Source organism: Amblyomma maculatum, chromosome 1 (genome assembly GCF_055883805.1).
Source record: "Amblyomma maculatum isolate TAMU_Amacu chromosome 1, ASM5588380v1, whole genome shotgun sequence".
Classification (NCBI taxonomy): Eukaryota; Metazoa; Arthropoda; class Arachnida; order Ixodida; family Ixodidae; genus Amblyomma; species Amblyomma maculatum.
In genome coordinates, this window is record NC_139344.1 from 71,238,377 (window position 1) to 71,256,351 (window position 17,975).

At 48.5% G+C, this 17,975-nt stretch overlaps 1 long non-coding RNA gene across 1 annotated transcript in view; it reads right to left on the reverse strand.

Moving 5' to 3' along the window:
• Positions 1–1,600: 1,600 nt before the first annotated feature.
• LOC146202772 (uncharacterized) overlaps positions 1,601–17,975 on the reverse strand; it is an 85,046-nt gene continuing 68,671 nt past the window's right edge. Inside the window, exon 4 of the long non-coding RNA XR_014702306.1 lies at positions 1,601–2,012. This is a non-coding gene — a long non-coding RNA (uncharacterized LOC146202772). The remainder of the gene's footprint in view (positions 2,013–17,975) is intronic.

Sequence of the window (17,975 nt, forward strand, 5' to 3'; positions counted from 1 at the left end):
AACCGTCGCGTAAAGAGAGCGTCGTTGGAATTTATTCACACGCGGTGTGCAACAGTCAGACAAAAATAAGTCATCAACAGTTTGTTATCAGACTGAACTATAGAGCCCAAAACTTGGAAAATAGGAATGCACATGATACGGTTTCCGCATTTTGGAGGGGACAGAAAAATAAGTGCCCAGCCCACACCGCCGAGATGCGCATTACTACAGGTGAAATGGTTCAGGCTTCTGCAAAATAGCTGCCTGGGACAGCACCTTTCTAAATGTTCACGCCTTGTACTATGTTTAAGGTCACTTTATCATTATTAAAGAAACGAATATGCTTTGTGTGTTAATGGCTAGTGCTTTTTCAATATATTATGTTCATTTTTGTTTTTCGTTTTTCCTTAGTTTCTTTTGTTTTTCATGCTAGACAAACACAAATGGTACACTTTAAACTTGTCAGTCCAAAGCTGAACATGAATACCTGCCATGCAGTGGACAGCTTTAATGCTGGAATGGTTTACGTGCATAGCATGTAATAGCATATACGTACACGCTGTGACATCTTTGCGGCGCGTTTGGCTACTTGCCCCAAGGTCGTGATGTTTAATGCCAGTGATGGCTGTCGCACTTTGGTGCAGGGGAAATGCAAATGCATCTGTTTCCTGCGAAATGTTAATGCAAAGTACGAAGCCCAGGCAGTCAAATTAGTCTGGAGCTCTCCACTACAGTATTCTTCATAGCTACATATGTCACTTTAGGATGTGAAAGCTTACATGCCACAGGTAGGGTGTGTTGTTTTTTAGATTTTGTAACCCCTCATCTATGCTGCGCAACATTTGGCTAATTTTAGTTCTCAAACAGTTGCTCAAGATGAAACAGAAGCAGTTCTTGGCATGGTTTCCTGCTTGAATTAATTTGCTAATTACAGTTTTTTGAAACTTGCATTAACGCTGGGCAGTTAAAATAGCAGACATTTGAATTACAGGCATGATGTGGATCATGCATTTCAGTTCTGACAAATGGAAAGCAACGGTCCCCTCCATGCATGCACAGGTGCCCTTAGACAAATACATAATCGGGTGTGTGGTTGTGACACATATCAAGGGTCGACAGAAAGCCATGTGGAGCCAGTGTGGTATTCTTCATGAAGGCTAAAATAAAATTGTACAACAGCTACTGTGCCATGCAGAAAAAAATTGGCCATTTTATGTATGATTAACTGACCATGAATAGCATCTTACTCAGAGTACGATGCGATATACAATATCTGGTTTAGCATCCCAAAACAACTATAGCTGTGAGGAACACAATAGTTGAGGGCTCCGGTATAATTTCGACCAACTGGGGTTCTTTTACATGCACCGACATCACACAGTGCATGACAGCCTACTGTTTTGCCTCTATTGAAATGGCCCTGCTATGGCTGGAATCAAATCTGCATCCATGGGTTCAGCAGCCAAGCACTCTTAACTACTGAGCCAGCACAACGGGGTCTGGTAACAAAATGCATGTCATTACATTTCCTTCCAGCCTGTGGTTTCCTTCAGAGAACTAATGTATACAAGGAAAAGTAAATAGCAAGAAAACACTAGTTTTATTGCACATTATAGTCCCGATTCCGCGAACATTCTCTAGGAAGAAATTTCTCATAATGTTTGCATGGAAACCATGAACATCTTATAAAAACAAAACAATGCACTTACTGCACTTCAATTGTTAATGGGCAAGGTTGCATCTATGCTACTACACTGCACTTATCACAAAACCACAAGCCCCATCTGCTTTGGCCAATCGCTTGATGAACTAACAGAGACAGATGTCGCACACCACGGACTGGTCGTCTCGCAACATATCTCTTCATACGTTGCATTTCAATTTCATGCCTTTCCACTTAGCTTCAACTGTTGCCAGCATTACTAGTCATCCATCTTTCCTGGAATTTTTTTTTTTTACGCTGTTGGGATCAGCATCCTTGTTAACGATGATCTCTGGCACTCTCGATGCTACTATTTTCACATCTTCCTCCCCTGAAAGAACGAAGAAAATTACAAGCCTTGAGCAGACAAAAAATTAGGGCGACTCTAATCTCCACCTGTAAGGGTATGCGCCAGCGTTAATGGCTCTCGTCTGCAGATCCCATTCTGGATTCCAGTTAATTTACATGCCCTTTGCTACAAACTTAATTACTAATTCTTTAATTCATGTCTCTGCTTTCTCAGACGTACCCATTAGCATACGGTCGTAGGCTGCCCTAATATGTGATAGACAACCTGGCATAGACCTCTCTAAGCCTCGCGTAAACCAAACTGTACAAACATGCCTCCATGGCCTAGGAGTAACCTTTCTTACTCGGAGCTGAAACGTCCCGGAACATATTTCAAATATAACTTTGTAAGCTTGAGTTAACAGCTCCTGTCATGTCGTGTGGCCTCGTGACATTTGGCTCGTGGCACTTTTGGCTTGTGCACAGGGTTCACCTGTTAATCATACTGGTTAACATGCATGAAAAATACATTTTCACACAAACTGGTTTCAAATGGTCAAGTGGTGCACTGCATATTCTGAAATGTATACTTATATGCATGCAAGGGTGACATCATCACTTAACATAATCAAGAGTTCTGATTGTGAACAAGGGAGCCGTGGCGTTCCCGAAACGTCTTTCGTTTTTGACCTTGGTCAGTGACCATTAAATTTTCAAGAGTTCTGTCAGTACCTTCAGTTAATGGCACTTCAATACCCATTAAAGGACCACCTCAGACAATGGTTGTTGTTACCACAAGACCTGTTCCAACAGCGTGCTGACACCATTCCACTGAGCGATGGACATGCATATGCATACCTTAGATAGCTCATGATTGTGGATCTCATTTATTTCTATGACTTCCAAGGAGTTCCTGTCGTCAGAAACCCTACACTTTATGAAATCGGGACAGCTTTCTTGAAAGGAGATGAAAAAAAAAACCAGGTTACCTTGCCGTAAGGCTAAATTACAGAGGGTGAATATGCTGCATGAAGATACCAAGAAGCTTGTACGAAGAAAAGTGAGAGTGAAATGGCAGAGTTTCTGAAACATTGAAATAAACAACAAACTACTCTTTGTCAAACCTGTCATGGAGGAATAGAAATCATGCAGTCATCAAAAACACGACATGGATGACATTTTAGGCCATCTTCACAAAAGACACACCCACACCTGACACACAGCTTCATACTTATGAAAGAGGACAAATCAATATGCTAGGATTGTGGAGATGAACTAATAATAAACCATGTCTTAGTTACACGTGCGCCAGACTCGAGAAAATAAGAGGAAAACATTTTGTACAATTTTGCAACAGATTTCTCTCCATCCCAGCATGATCCTAGGAGAGACGTGCAAATTCCCTGCATTTTTGGTTTTCTAAAATGTTCCTAAAATAGCTACATCCTGAAAACATTTCATTCATTAAACACAAAACAAATATATTAAGCCTTGTTCTTCGTGCATGGCAGCAGTAGTCGCTTATGCACCATAACAATCAACCCAACTCTGTAAGGTATACCTTGGTTAGCTAAGTTATATGAGATAAGCTTTCGGTCTGATGTGGTTCTTATTTATGTGACAGCGCAGTCACGAGGGTTTATGTCCCAGCGATCGGGAAGTGACCTATTCAAATAATTGAAAAAAAAAAAAAACTGCAGGCGATTCTACAGGGACCGTATTCCGAGTTTGCGTCGTTATCGAAGTGTCGCTATCTCACGTGACCTCGAGTCATCTGATTGGTTGAAAGGCCAGAACCCAGTGTTACCACTACAGAACCGGAAAAGGCGGCAAAGCCCGGTTTTGGCATTGCCACCACTCAGATACTCGAGGTCGCGTGAGATAGCGACACTTCGATAACGACGAAAACTCGGGATACGGGCCCAGATCTCTGAAGACGCGCGTGTGTTTGGTTTCGACTGGAGTGCTCAACTCCTTTATTAGCGTCCGCCCGATTTGACAGCATGGGGTGAAACTGTTAAAGAGAGCACATTTTTGAGCATTTAACGCATTTCTGAAGGCGTTGCTTTCAATTACGGGGCCCACAAAAAGCAGCTGAATGAAAACGCCGCCTAGGTAGGCTTTCTAGCAGGACAGCGGTGTAGCGTGAAAAATCGCTCCGCCGGTCCATCGCTCGCGCCGCTGACTGTAAAGGCGAACTGTTCAAACTTGTAGCTACTGACAACACCTGAAACACTGAATTGTGCATGGACAAGGCAGAATTTCTCTAACACTGAGCACTGGTAGCTATCGATTTCGAGCCAAATATTATGAAAATCCGTCCTCTCTTCGATCATTGATACGTCCATGGTTGAATTCATTTATGCGCCTCGGGGTAGGCCAGCCGTGGGAACATGGATGCGTGGTTGTAGCAACGATCACTTGCATGGCACACTCTGCCAAATTCCAAGAGTCAGCTTCTGCAACGAAATGTGCAGCGCACATTTTCTACCGCGTACCTAGGTCCGGCGGCTTCATGCATATCTCCCGCTCGTTTCAAAGCTGCGGCCGTTCAGTCGGACCACGCTAACCTCGAGCATGCGGGGGTTTAAACCACATGTGCGCAAAATTCAACGATGAGAAAAAGATGCAGGTTGAGCACTTGTCTAGTCTTACCTTAAATACCAAACAACATTGCTGTTCGTAGGGAATTCGGATCATTCGCGCTTCCAGCTTTTTGGTTGTGCACTCATGTATTGCGGTGCAGCAGGTCTTCGCCTCGACCAGTCGACGTGCAGCTCGCCGCAGTAGCAGCGTAGGCCTCTAGTAGATTCGGCATGTCTTTTGCCACGGATATGAGGTAGAATTTAAACGAAGAATTTAACTAAAAGCATGTTTCCTCTGTCTGCATGTGAGGAACGAGCATAATGCCATTTCACATGCAGCATATATACATACTTTGGACGGCCGAATGTTCTGCACGGAGAGCTGTGTGTGTTGTGCCGGCGCTCGATCTTCGGAGGTCGATGTAGGGCCTAAGACAGCGTAAATGCTAGGAATAGCTCGCTTGCATTACGGGCAGATCGAGGTGATAGTTTAGTGCGAAGCGAAACCTGCTTGTGAATGTGCGTATCCCAATGCCAGCTGGTGGAGCTGGTGCAGTACGTCGCATCGCCTGCAGCTATGTGCTTGACAAGCGATGCTTGCAGTACACAATCCTGAGTGAAGACCGTGACTTATGTTAGAATTGGGATGAACTCTTCGTGGAACCTCATCGAGAGTCGCGGTTAACTGATATCATAGCGTAGCAAGCGGAATGCGGACATATGCGTTCAACGTGCATATAGCCATGAGCCTATGGATGAACTAACTCTTCGTGGCACCTCATCGAGAGTCGCGGCTAGCTGATATCATAGCGTAGCAAGCGGAATGCGGACATACGCGTTCGACGTGCATATAGCCATGAGCCTATGGATGAACTAACTCTTCGTGGCACCTCATCGAGAGTCGCGACTAACTGATATCATAGCGTAGCAAGCGGAATGCGGACATACGCGTTCAACGTGCATATAGCCATGAGCCTATGGATGAACTAACTCTTCGTGGCACCTCATCGAGAGTCGCGGCTAGCTGATATCATAGCGTAGCAAGCGGAATGCGGACATACGCGTTCGACGTGCATATAGCCATGAGCCTATGGATGAACTAACTCTTCGTGGCACCTCATCGAGAGTCGCGGCTAGCTGATATCATAGCGTAGCAAGCGGAATGCGGACATACGCGTTCGACGTGCATATAGCCATGAGCCTATGGATGAACTAACTCTTCGTGGCACCTCATCGAGAGTCGCGGCTAACTGATATCATAGCGTAGCAAGCGGAATGCGGACATACGCGTTCGACGTGCATATAGCCATGAGCCTATGGATGAACTAACTCTTCGTGGCACCTCATCGAGAGTCGCGACTAACTGATATCATAGCGTAGCAAGCGGAATGCGGACATACGCGTTCGACGTGCATATAGCCATGAGCCTATGGATGAACTAACTCTTCGTGGCACCTCATCGAGAGTCGCGGCTAACTGATATCATAGCGTAGCAAGCGGAATGCGGACATACGCGTTCGACGTGCATATAGCCATGAGCCTATGGATGAACTAACTCTTCGTGGCACCTCATCGAGAGTCGCGGCTAACTGATATCACAGCGTAGCAAGCAGAATGCGGACATACGCGTTCGACGTGCATATAGCCATGAGCCTATGGATGAACTAACTCTTCGTGGCACCTCATCGAGAGTCGCGGCTAACCGATATCATAGCGTAGCAAGCGGAATGCGGACATACGCGTTCGACGTGCATATAGCCATGAGCCTATGGATGAACTAACTCTTCGTGGCACCTCATCGAGAGTCGCGGCTAACTGATATCACAGCGTAGCAAGCAGAATGCGGACATACGCGTTCGACGTGCATATAGCCATGAGCCTATGGATGAATTAACTCTTCGTGGCACCTCATCGAGAGTCGCGGCTAGCTGATATCATAGCGTAGCAAGCGGAATGCGGACATACGCGTTCGACGTGCATATAGCCATGAGCCTATGGATGAACTAACTCTTCGTGGTACCTCATCGAGAGTCGCGGCTAACTGATATCACAGCGTAGCAAGCAGAATGCGGACATACGCGTTCGACGTGCATATAGCCATGAGCCTATGGATGAACTAACTCTTCGTGGCACCTCATCGAGAGTCGCGGCTAACCGATATCATAGCGTAGCAAGCGGAATGCGGACATACGCGTTCGACGTGCATATAGCCATGAGCCTATGGATGAACTAACTCTTCGTGGCACCTCATCGAGAGTCGCGGCTAACTGATATCACAGCGTAGCAAGCAGAATGCGGACATACGCGTTCGACGTGCATATAGCCATGAGCCTATGGATGAACTAACTCTTCGTGGCACCTCATCGAGAGTCGCGGCTAACCGATATCATAGCGTAGCAAGCGGAATGCGGACATACGCGTTCGACGTGCATATAGCCATGAGCCTATGGATGAACTAACTCTTCGTGGCACCTCATCGAGAGTCGCGGTTAACTGATATCATAGCGTAGCAAGCGGAATGCGGACATATGCGTTCAACGTGCATATAGCCATGAGCCTATGGATGAACTAACTCTTCGTGGCACTTCATCGAGAGTCGCGGCTAGCTGATATCATAGCGTAGCAAGCGGAATGCGGACATACGCGTTCGACGTGCATATAGCCATGAGCCTATGGATGAACTAACTCTTCGTGGCACCTCATCGAGAGTCGCGACTAACTGATATCATAGCGTAGCAAGCGGAATGCGGACATACGCGTTCGACGTGCATATAGCCATGAGCCTATGGATGAACTAACTCTTCGTGGCACCTCATCGAGAGTCGCGGCTAACTGATATCATAGCGTAGCAAGCGGAATGCGGACATACGCGTTCGACGTGCATATAGCCATGAGCCTATGGATGAACTAACTCTTCGTGGCACCTCATCGAGAGTCGCGGCTAACCGATATCATAGCGTAGCAAGCGGAATGCGGACATACGCGTTCAACGTGCATATAGCCATGAGCCTATGGATGAACTAACTCTTCGTGGCACCTCATCGAGAGTCGCGGCTAGCTGATATCATAGCGTAGCAAGCGGAATGCGGACATACGCGTTCAACGTGCATATAGCCATGAGCCTATGGATGAACTAACTCTTCGTGGCACCTCATCGAGAGTCGCGGCTAGCTGATATCATAGCGTAGCAAGCGGAATGCGGATATACGCGTTCAACGTGCATATAGCCATGAGCCTATGGATGAACTAACTCTTCGTGGCACCTCATCGAGAGTCGCGGCTAGCTGATATCATAGCGTAGCAAGCGGAATGCGGACATATACGTTCGACGTGCATATAGCCATGAGCCTATGGATGAACTAACTCTTCGTGGCACCTCATCGAGAGTCGCGGCTAACTGATATCACAGCGTAGCAAGCGGAATGCGGACATACGCGTTCGACGTGCATATAGCCATGAGCCTATGGATGAACTAACTCTTCGTGGCACCTCATCAGGAGTCGCGGCTAACTGATATCATAGCGTAGCAAGCGGAATGCGGACATATGCGTTCAACGTGCATATAGCCATGAGCCTATGGATGAACTAACTCTTCGTGGCACCTCATCGAGAGTCGCGGCTAACTGATATCATAGCGTAGCAAGCGGAATGCGGACATATGCGTTCAACGTGCATATAGCCATGAGCCTATGGATGAACTAACTCTTCGTGGCACCTCATCGAGAGTCGCGGCTAACTGATATCATAGCGTAGCAAGCGGAATGCGGACATACGCGTTCGACGTGCATATAGCCATGAGCCTATGGATGAACTAACTCTTCGTGGCACCTCATCGAGAGTCGCGGCTAACTGATATCATAGCGTAGCAAGCGGAATGCGGACATACGCGTTCGACGTGCATATAGCCATGAGCCTATGGATGAACTAACTCTTCGTGGCACCTCATCGAGAGTCGCGGCTAACCGATATCATAGCGTAGCAAGCGGAATGCGGACATACGCGTTCAACGTGCATATAGCCATGAGCCTATGGATGAACTAACTCTTCGTGGCACCTCATCGAGAGTCGCGGCTAGCTGATATCATAGCGTAGCAAGCGGAATGCGGACATACGCGTTCAACGTGCATATAGCCATGAGCCTATGGATGAACTAACTCTTCGTGGCACCTCATCGAGAGTCGCGGCTAGCTGATATCATAGCGTAGCAAGCGGAATGCGGACATACGCGTTCAACGTGCATATAGCCATGAGCCTATGGATGAACTAACTCTTCGTGGCACCTCATCGAGAGTCGCGGCTAGCTGATATCATAGCGTAGCAAGCGGAATGCGGATATACGCGTTCAACGTGCATATAGCCATGAGCCTATGGATGAACTAACTCTTCGTGGCACCTCATCGAGAGTCGCGGCTAGCTGATATCATAGCGTAGCAAGCGGAATGCGGATATACGCGTTCAACGTGCATATAGCCATGAGCCTATGGATGAACTAACTCTTCGTGGCACCTCATCGAGAGTCGCGGCTAGCTGATATCATAGCGTAGCAAGCGGAATGCGGACATACGCGTTCGACGTGCATATAGCCATGAGCCTATGGATGAACTAACTCTTCGTGGCACCTCATCGAGAGTCGCGGCTAACTGATATCACAGCGTAGCAAGCGGAATGCGGACATACGCGTTCGACGTGCATATAGCCATGAGCCTATGGATGAACTAACTCTTCGTGGCACCTCATCAGGAGTCGCGGCTAACTGATATCATAGCGTAGCAAGCGGAATGCGGACATATGCGTTCAACGTGCATATAGCCATGAGCCTATGGATGAAGTAACTCTTCGTGGCACCTCATCGAGAGTCGCGGCTAGCTGATATCATAGCGTAGCAAGCGGAATGCGGACATACGCGTTCGACGTGCATACAGCCATGAGCCTATGGATGAACTAACTCTTCGTGGCACCTCATCGAGAGTCGCGGCTAACTGATATCACAGCGTAGCAAGCGGAATGCGGACATACGCGTTCGACGTGCATATAGCCATGAGCCTATGGATGAACTAACTCTTCGTGGCACCTCATCAGGAGTCGCGGCTAACTGATATCATAGCGTAGCAAGCGGAATGCGGACATATGCGTTCAACGTGCATATAGCCATGAGCCTATGGATGAACTAACTCTTCGTGGCACCTCATCAGGAGTCGCGGCTAACTGATATCATAGCGTAGCAAGCGGAATGCGGACATATGCGTTCAACGTGCATATAGCCATGAGCCTATGGATGAACTAACTCTTCGTGGCACCTCATCGAGAGTCGCGGCTAACTGATATCACAGCGTAGCAAGCAGAATGCGGACATACGCGTTCAACGTGCATATAGCCATGAGCCTATGGATGAACTAACTCTTCGTGGCACCTCATCGAGAGTCGCGGCTAGCTGATATCATAGCGTAGCAAGCGGAATGCGGATATACGCGTTCAACGTGCATATAGCCATGAGCCTATGGATGAACTAACTCTTCGTGGCACCTCATCGAGTGTCGCGGCTAACCGATATCATAGCGTAGCAAGCGGAATGCGGACATATGCGTTCAACGCGCATATAGCCATGAGCCTATGGATGAACTAACTCTTCGTGGCACCTCATCAGGAGTCGCGGCTAACTGATATCATAGCGTAGCAAGCGGAATGCGGACATACGCGTTCAACGTGCATATAGCCATGAGCCTATGGATGAACTAACTCTTCGTGGCACCTCATCGAGAGTCGCGACTAACTGATATCATAGCGTAGCAAGCGGAATGCGGACATACGCGTTCGACGTGCATATAGCCATGAGCCTATGGATGAACTAACTCTTCGTGGCACCTCCTCGAGAGTCGCGGCTAACTGATATCATAGCGTAGCAAGCGGAATGCGGACATACGCGTTCGACGTGCATATAGCCATGAGCCTATGGATGAACTAACTCTTCGTGGCACCTCATCGAGAGTCGCGGCTAACTGATATCACAGCGTAGCAAGCAGAATGCGGACATACGCGTTCGACGTGCATATAGCCATGAGCCTATGGATGAACTAACTCTTCGTGGCACCTCATCGAGAGTCGCGGCTAACCGATATCATAGCGTAGCAAGCGGAATGCGGACATACGCGTTCGACGTGCATATAGCCATGAGCCTATGGATGAACTAACTCTTCGTGGCACCTCATCGAGAGTCGCGGCTAACTGATATCACAGCGTAGCAAGCAGAATGCGGACATACGCGTTCGACGTGCATATAGCCATGAGCCTATGGTGAATTAACTCTTCGTGGCACCTCATCGAGAGTCGCGGCTAGCTGATATCATAGCGTAGCAAGCGGAATGCGGACATACGCGTTCGACGTGCATATAGCCATGAGCCTATGGATGAACTAACTCTTCGTGGCACCTCATCGAGAGTCGCGGCTAACTGATATCACAGCGTAGCAAGCAGAATGCGGACATACGCGTTCGACGTGCATATAGCCATGAGCCTATGGATGAACTAACTCTTCGTGGCACCTCATCGAGAGTCGCGGCTAACCGATATCATAGCGTAGCAAGCGGAATGCGGACATACGCGTTCGACGTGCATATAGCCATGAGCCTATGGATGAACTAACTCTTCGTGGCACCTCATCGAGAGTCGCGGCTAACTGATATCACAGCGTAGCAAGCAGAATGCGGACATACGCGTTCGACGTGCATATAGCCATGAGCCTATGGATGAACTAACTCTTCGTGGCACCTCATCGAGAGTCGCGGCTAACCGATATCATAGCGTAGCAAGCGGAATGCGGACATACGCGTTCGACGTGCATATAGCCATGAGCCTATGGATGAACTAACTCTTCGTGGCACCTCATCGAGAGTCGCGGTTAACTGATATCATAGCGTAGCAAGCGGAATGCGGACATATGCGTTCAACGTGCATATAGCCATGAGCCTATGGATGAACTAACTCTTCGTGGCACCTCATCGAGAGTCGCGGCTAGCTGATATCATAGCGTAGCAAGCGGAATGCGGACATACGCGTTCGACGTGCATATAGCCATGAGCCTATGGATGAACTAACTCTTCGTGGCACCTCATCGAGAGTCGCGACTAACTGATATCATAGCGTAGCAAGCGGAATGCGGACATACGCGTTCGACGTGCATATAGCCATGAGCCTATGGATGAACTAACTCTTCGTGGCACCTCATCGAGAGTCGCGGCTAGCTGATATCATAGCGTAGCAAGCGGAATGCGGATATACGCGTTCAACGTGCATATAGCCATGAGCCTATGGATGAACTAACTCTTCGTGGCACCTCATCGAGAGTCGCGGCTAGCTGATATCATAGCGTAGCAAGCGGAATGCGGACATACGCGTTCAACGTGCATATAGCCATGAGCCTATGGATGAACTAACTCTTCGTGGCACCTCATCGAGAGTCGCGGCTAGCTGATATCATAGCGTAGCAAGCGGAATGCGGACATACGCGTTCAACGTGCATATAGCCATGAGCCTATGGATGAACTAACTCTTCGTGGCACCTCATCGAGAGTCGCGGCTAGCTGATATCATAGCGTAGCAAGCGGAATGCGGATATACGCGTTCAACGTGCATATAGCCATGAGCCTATGGATGAACTAACTCTTCGTGGCACCTCATCGAGAGTCGCGGCTAGCTGATATCATAGCGTAGCAAGCGGAATGCGGACATACGCGTTCGACGTGCATATAGCCATGAGCCTATGGATGAACTAACTCTTCGTGGCACCTCATCGAGAGTCGCGGCTAACTGATATCACAGCGTAGCAAGCGGAATGCGGACATACGCGTTCGACGTGCATATAGCCATGAGCCTATGGATGAACTAACTCTTCGTGGCACCTCATCAGGAGTCGCGGCTAACTGATATCATAGCGTAGCAAGCGGAATGCGGACATATGCGTTCAGCGTGCATATAGCCATGAGCCTATGGATGAACTAACTCTTCGTGGCACCTCATCGAGAGTCGCGGCTAACTGATATCATAGCGTAGCAAGCGGAATGCGGACATATGCGTTCAACGTGCATATAGCCATGAGCCTATGGATGAACTAACTCTTCGTGGCACCTCATCGAGAGTCGCGGCTAACTGATATCATAGCGTAGCAAGCGGAATGCGGACATACGCGTTCGACGTGCATATAGCCATGAGCCTATGGATGAACTAACTCTTCGTGGCACCTCATCGAGAGTCGCGGCTAACTGATATCATAGCGTAGCAAGCGGAATGCGGACATACGCGTTCGACGTGCATATAGCCATGAGCCTATGGATGAACTAACTCTTCGTGGCACCTCATCGAGAGTCGCGGCTAACCGATATCATAGCGTAGCAAGCGGAATGCGGACATACGCGTTCAACGTGCATATAGCCATGAGCCTATGGATGAACTAACTCTTCGTGGCACCTCATCGAGAGTCGCGGCTAGCTGATATCATAGCGTAGCAAGCGGAATGCGGACATACGCGTTCAACGTGCATATAGCCATGAGCCTATGGATGAACTAACTCTTCGTGGCACCTCATCGAGAGTCGCGGCTAGCTGATATCATAGCGTAGCAAGCGGAATGCGGACATACGCGTTCAACGTGCATATAGCCATGAGCCTATGGATGAACTAACTCTTCGTGGCACCTCATCGAGAGTCGCGGCTAGCTGATATCATAGCGTAGCAAGCGGAATGCGGATATACGCGTTCAACGTGCATATAGCCATGAGCCTATGGATGAACTAACTCTTCGTGGCACCTCATCGAGAGTCGCGGCTAGCTGATATCATAGCGTAGCAAGCGGAATGCGGATATACGCGTTCAACGTGCATATAGCCATGAGCCTATGGATGAACTAACTCTTCGTGGCACCTCATCGAGAGTCGCGGCTAGCTGATATCATAGCGTAGCAAGCGGAATGCGGACATACGCGTTCGACGTGCATATAGCCATGAGCCTATGGATGAACTAACTCTTCGTGGCACCTCATCGAGAGTCGCGGCTAACTGATATCACAGCGTAGCAAGCGGAATGCGGACATACGCGTTCGACGTGCATATAGCCATGAGCCTATGGATGAACTAACTCTTCGTGGCACCTCATCAGGAGTCGCGGCTAACTGATATCATAGCGTAGCAAGCGGAATGCGGACATATGCGTTCAACGTGCATATAGCCATGAGCCTATGGATGAACTAACTCTTCGAGGCACCTCATCGAGAGTCGCGGCTAGCTGATATCATAGCGTAGCAAGCGGAATGCGGACATACGCGTTCGACGTGCATATAGCCATGAGCCTATGGATGAACTAACTCTTCGTGGCACCTCATCGAGAGTCGCGGCTAACTGATATCACAGCGTAGCAAGCGGAATGCGGACATACGCGTTCGACGTGCATATAGCCATGAGCCTATGGATGAACTAACTCTTCGTGGCACCTCATCAGGAGTCGCGGCTAACTGATATCATAGCGTAGCAAGCGGAATGCGGACATATGCGTTCAACGTGCATATAGCCATGAGCCTATGGATGAACTAACTCTTCGTGGCACCTCATCAGGAGTCGCGGCTAGCTGATATCATAGCGTAGCAAGCGGAATGCGGACATACGCGTTCAACGTGCATATAGCCATGAGCCTATGGATGAATTAACTCTTCGTGACACCTCATCAGGAGTCGCGGCTAACTGATATCATAGCGTAGCAAGCGGAATGCGGACATACGCGTTCAACGTGCATATAGCCATGAGCCTATGGATGAACTAACTCTTCGTGGCACCTCATCGAGAGTCGCGGCTAACTGATATCATAGTGTAGCAAGCGGAATGCGGATATACGCGTTCAACGTGCATATAGCCATGAGCCTATGGATGAACTAACTCTTCGTGGCACCTCATCGAGATTCGCGGCTGATATCATAGCGTAGCAAGCGGAATGCGGACATACGCGTTCGACGTGCATATAGCCATGAACCTGTATATCGACGTCCGCCGTATCTTTACGAGAGTCGAATGGGTACGTCGGACGTACCTTTAGAGTCTTCGTATATGTATACATATACAGTATTGCGGGAGGTTATGCTTATGAAAAAAGGCACACCATATGCAACTGTGCCTCATGATATGGACACTGATGATAAACATGATGTAACTTCGTCGATACCAATTGTTCTTGAAGCCAATAATTTAAATGCTAACTATATAGTTTTAATTATTATAAGGTCGATAATGAAACACCAGACTAGGCCAAGCAACTCTCAACAATCCGCAGCTGGATTAATTCACTGGACTAGGGCACATCGACTTTTTGAAAGCTAGGACACTTGGTATATAATACACTCCATGGTGTTCTTTTTTTTTATTTAGTTGTGTTAATGTCACAGCCACCTTCTATTTTAAATACATCGCGCAATATGCTAGGATTTGATTTCGGCAACTCTGGGATTAAAAGAATGTGTTTTATTGTACAAACGTTTCTCAAATGAAAATAAATTGCGTTCACCCGACATCAAGGCTTTCATAAAGCAACAGCACAAAAAGAGCCCTGTCGAACAAACATGTAGTAACAACAGGGCAAACTGCAGCTGATGTAAATACCTTAATTGCTATCCTGGGCAGTAATTACCCTGGCTGAATTCCCACATAGCAATAGATATATACATATTTCATGCCGAAATGCTGATGCTTTTAGCTTGTATGCTACAGCCCTGAACTGCATCCAAGAAATCAATCGCTTGTGAGTGAGCTGTTTTTCTCTTCAGGTAACGCCGTTGAGCTTCTTTTTCATACCTCTGCCCCATATTTCATTTTAATTTCCTTTAGGGGAATGTGGTGGAAGTCGAAGGAGCGCTTGTGCTGGTTCGCACTTGAGACTATTTGTTGTTAAATCCTCTTCCATAACTGGCATCTTTCTTGGGTTGCGCTGGTTCAGGCTTCACTACATTTTTTTTGTAGCCCTTTTCTGTATACATGCCCGGACCGTCACATCATTCCCTTTTGAATATTTCTTTCAGCATTCGTGATTTTAATGCTTGGTGAATGTCGCCATTGCAGATTCTCGTCTTTTATCCTCACTGCACACATACACCTTGGCATCAACGGGACCGTAGCGTGCTACTTTTGCAACTAATAGCTGTTTATTGGGCTGACTTGGGCCCACAAAACAATAAAGCAAAATTACTTCGTCCATAGTAGCAATCGTGCTCATCGGTCGTCGAACTATGAATGCACATTCATTCGACAGTGCTCAATTTAACTTCGGCGTAGAAACATCTAGATAAATCAACGAAGGCACACTAGAAAAGTCGGAAAAGTGGACAGAAGATGCGGCGGCAGCTACGAATCGTTGCGAGCAAAGGCCAATTCAAATTTACGGTGGTGGCCACGTAAGCACCCAAGAACTGTAGTGAAGCGCTACTCATTTGGCAGCTGACGAGAGCCCATGAGCACAGCAAGAACCACGCCATGGTGATCACGTGGCAAGCGAACTGCGCCGAGATGCCGAAATCGGTAGCACCCCGCATCACTGGTTGCGCGGCAACTTTGAATGTCATTAGAGGGTGTATGCTATTGGACAGAAGGCGATGCCCGGGCGCGCCAATCTGGACGCTGGAACCATCCGGCTGACCGGCAGTCGGCAAAACGATCGTACAGCACTCCTTCCACACCACGCCCATATGCGGACAGAAAATGTGCGGATCGCAGGCTTGCGGAACCGGTCGAAAAGCGAACGTACAGCGGCCTTTATGGTCCCTGGAAAACCTTTTGCAGGAACCACAGAGCCGGCAAACACTTGTGACCCCCTCGTACTCGCTCTGCAGGGCGAATTCGGCCACCTGTAAGAAGTTCGGCGGGGGCCGGCGCGCGTCCATCTTCACGTGGTGGTTGCCGCACAGGATCCCCTCAAACTCCGGTACAACCTCCACGGGCCCGTACTTCTCTAGCGCCTCGCGCAGCTCAGTCACCTCCAGGTCATAGGGGAATCCGAACTCTCGGGTGGTTGTGCTTAGCTTACCGTGGTACGCTAAGCGAACCGCGGTGCTTCGCGTGGTCACCGCTGGATCCACGAGGAAGGCCTAGACCGCTTACTTCGTCTTGAGGAAAATCTCGAATCGGCCCGCCAGAAAATCCTGGATGCCGCCGATCTCCGTTTTGCTGAACCGCTTTATGAGTTCTTTGCAGATCTCGGTGTTGTTCACCCCAGTTGGCACGCGGCCTAAGAAGGTGAACAGTCGAAGTCTAGCTTGCGGTGGCGCCATCACCGTGAGCCGGCGTGCGGGAGCTAGCCCTAACCACGTACACGTGTTAAACGTGCCCGTGCCATGGCGAAGCGCGAGCGTCAAACGACGGCGACAAAAAAGAAAAAAAAGCCGACTGTCTCATTCGCTTCCTGCGATCCTTTCTGACGCTCTCCTGACATATGCTGAGGGGCCAGTAATTAAGCGAGCAACAACTGCGCTTGCGCAAACGAGGCACTTTAAGGGGAGCCACAGATGGGAGCCGTTAACGCTGTCATGTGATACCCTTAGGGCGGAGCTTAAGTGTCCCGAATATTTTTAACGCGGTATCATTAAGGGACCCGTGTCTCAGAATAGTCCGTGGCGGCATTGTTGTTCTCCGTTTAAAACCTGAGAGGAAGAAAAGAAGTAAAAATTGCTCTGAACCCATGGGGAATCGAACTCGTCTCAGATTGAGAGACGAGCACGCAACGGACGCATCATAGAGTTTTTTTTCTTTATTAGATACACCACAACACAACGTTGCTATAAACAAGTAAAAGCCAGTTTGTTTGCTTCGCTGTACGAGAATATGTATGCTAACGAAGAGCTATGTCATTAGGAAAGGAAATATTGCCGCGAAGATCTGCAGTGGTGCGAGTGGAGCCCTTGCGTTATATCAGACATTTAAGTCCTCTTTCACCCTGTCGCTATGTTGTGGCGTTTCCTTGCATGTCGCCATGTATCACTTTGGTTGGAGGTGGGGCGTACGTCATCCCCATCTTCACCTTGGAGCGTCGACGCCATCCGTACGCCGGGACCATCGGCCGTAGATTTCACCGCGCAGCTTCGCCCCCAGACCTTCCTGCCCAGACCCGACAAGTCGCAACTACCGCCGCTCCGCCCCCAGCCCGGATCTGAAGACAAGTCGTACAGACAAACCGACTAGAGCCGAGACCAAAGCAAAGACCCCAAGGACACTAACACGCAACTCCCGCCCAAGCAGCCTGACGCGACCTCGAGCCATCGGCATGAATGCTTTGGTGGCGGATAGTTGAAAAGCTCCAGGGAAGGCGGATCACCCAAGTATCAGTCAACGTGGTGGCAAGCGAATCATTCTTATCCCCACCGTTACGTCATCATCTTTTTTTTTTTTCTGAAAGTTTGCC